Below are 3,019 nucleotides of genomic sequence, written 5' to 3'. Positions count from 1 at the left end.
AGTAAGTCCACATATATATATATATATTTATATATATATTTGAAATATCTTGCTCGAACATATTTCTTATTATAACTTTCCAAATGCTGTTATACTAATTCATTAAAGATATAACTATTATGCATATTATTATTATTATTATTTTTTGACATTGTGTAGCTGTAATTTAGGCCGAATTTTTCCCTCAGGTCCCCGTAGGGTGCGCTACGTCTGCTATCGAAGCAAAACACGCCATCTGGTCTTGTGGGTCCCATATTTACACGTCATGAGAAAGGAAAAATTTCGCGTTAAGCCCGGGCCAACCCGACGTGCTAAATGTTACGTATAATCCCGCCTTTTTGAGGTATTCCCGCCTATTTTTGGCGTATTATTCCTTCAGAAACTTCTATTCTGCATTATTCAGATTTTTTTGTCTCAGTTAGGGTTTGGTCACTGCATTTATGATGGAGTTAGATTTCTCTCTTAATGAAGAGTTTGAGCACATGGATGACGGAATGAATGTCAACGTCTTTGAAACGGAGGTAAGATTTCTTGCTTACTTTAACCGTTTTCCGTTTTTCCGAGAGTAACCCAACAATAACCTATGAATAACCTGCGCATAAACCCACCAGATCTCTAAAAAAGGTGAGATTTTGTGTGAATCTTCGATTGTCGTTAGGTTATTTCATCATTATTCTGTGTTCAGGGTTTATTATTTTCGGGTTGATTGAAGAAAACTCAATAACCCGAGAATAACCCAACAATAACCTAAGAATAACCTGCGCATAAACCCACCAGATCTATAAAAAAAAGTGAGATTTTGTGTGAATCTTCGATTGTCGTTAGGTTATTTCATCATTATTCTGTGTTCAGGATTATTTATTTTCGGGTTGATTGAAGAAAAACTCAATAACCCGAGAATAACCTGTGGTTAGAGTTATTTATCTGACTATCTTTATTGTATACTTTAACTTTGTAGATATCTAGGGCAGAAACAGATTGCAATGATCCAATTGCTCGTAGCTTTCTTAATACTGTTGTCCGTAATAAGGAAGAGGCTTACAAACATTATTGCGCTTATGCACACGACGTTGGTTTTACTGTACGCAAGGACCACACAACTTACTGGCTAAATCCAAGCAAATTAAGTCGAAAAATTATTTGTAGAAAATCAGGTCATAAAAGAGAATCTCAACTAGCCACTACAGTGAAGTATAGAAAAGCGGATACACGTACTGGCTGTCAAGCAATGGTTCTCTATGCTATTAATCTTGATGATAACTGGACCATAAAGAAATTTGTTGAAAGTCATAACCACCCCTTGGCGGAATCCGGTGACAAGCACCTTCTACGTTCCAGTCAGAAGATTAGCGAGTTAAATGCAAATTTACTAAGATCAATGACAGGTTCTGGGATTAGAGCAACTGATGCATTCAATTTCCTTACTACAGAGGTTGGTAGTGCTGAAAACTTGGAGTGCACCAGACAAGATGCATACAACTTCGTTCAAAGGGATAAAAGAAACATAATTGAACAGGGCGATGCCAACTCTCTCTTACAATTATTCATGGAGCGCCAAAATGAAGATAGCATGTTTGCATGGGATTTCCAAAGTGATGATGAGGGCAGATTTACAAGCTTTTTCCGGAGTGATGGATCTTGCAGACTAGATTATGATTGTTTTGGAGATATCATCATTTTCGACACTAACTACCGTTTGAATAAGTATAATTTATGCTGTGTTCTAACCATTGGGATTAACCACCATCGGCAAAACGTTCTATTCGGAGTTGGGTTTTTATCTAACGAGACGATAGAATCGTTCAAGTGGCTATTCAAAACGTCTATTCAAAACCTTCATTCGTATAATGGATGATAAACATCCAATTACAAGATTTACAAATCAGGATCAAGCGATGACAAGAGCTATTGCAGTTTGTCTTCCATTCACAAGACATAGATTATGTCAATGACATATTTATAAGGAATTCTCGTCAAAAGTTCATTGCGGTGTGACGTACAAGAGCGTTAACAATCTATTTTATAAATACATGAGCAAGTGTGATTCGGAAGATGAGTTCGAAGTTACTTGGACTCTAATGATCGAGCAAGGAAACCAGCACAACAACATGTGACTAGATGCATTGTACCGTAGACATAACTGGTCAACTGATTCAATAAAGAAATTTTTGGAATGGGAATCTTGTCTACTCAAAGAAGTAAGTCCACAAATAATGTTTGTCATGATGCATCTAAGCCCACTAGTTCCCTAATAGATTGCTTTCTGGTGTTAAAAAATATTATGAAGTCATGGAGAAGGAACGAAAAGGATGAAGACTTTAAAAACTTTCAAAATGTTATTACACCGACAGTTAAAACAAGCCCAGTGTTGAGGCAAGCTGCAACATATTATACCCAGAAACTCTACTCTATGTTTGAGGAAGAGTTACTTCACGGGTTATGTGGATTGACAGTCGATTCCTCAGTTGAGAGTCCATGCGAATTCCTATGTTAGAGGTTTGGATAATCAGGACACAAGTAGAGCCTGACTTGTTACATTTGATATGCTTAATTGCGACATCACCTGCAGTTGCAAGAAATTCGAAATGACAGGTCTGCTTTGCTCTCACTGTCTACGCGTCCTTAATGCTCTAATAATATAATAAAGATTCTCGAGAAATATTTGTTATTCAGATGGTCTGTTAAGACAAAGAAAGATATCTATAATAGTTTTGGATACAAACATATGAAAAACTCTCAGGCTCAAATTTCTAGCACAACATCCAGAGGAATCTTATTTCGGTCACATGCTTAAAAGTTTGTCTACCAATTAATTAATAAAGCTAACAGAAATGAACGTGCCGAGACATATATAATTGAATTATTGAAAACAGGGTTCGAAGGTATTGAGGATATATTAGATAGAAAGGATCCTAAACCAAATAGGCCAAAATAAAAGAGGAAATCCCATAACAGTGACTGCAATGTGAATGATCCTGCAAAAATGAGACCAAAAGGTATTTCTAATGCGAGGTTGAAA

General features: G+C 36.4%; 1 protein-coding gene across 6 annotated transcripts in view; it reads right to left on the bottom strand.

The window, feature by feature from the left end:
• The window catches only part of LOC110025479, a 96,802-nt gene that overhangs the window by 10,710 nt on the left and 83,073 nt on the right, over nucleotides 1-3,019 (bottom strand). The window lies entirely within an intron of this gene.

Source organism: Phalaenopsis equestris, unplaced genomic scaffold, assembly GCF_001263595.1.
Source record: "Phalaenopsis equestris unplaced genomic scaffold, ASM126359v1 Scaffold000301, whole genome shotgun sequence".
Lineage (NCBI taxonomy): Eukaryota > Viridiplantae > Streptophyta > Magnoliopsida > Asparagales > Orchidaceae > Phalaenopsis > Phalaenopsis equestris.
Note: the sequence above shows the minus strand (reverse complement) of the source record. Positions and strands in the feature narration are given on the sequence as shown.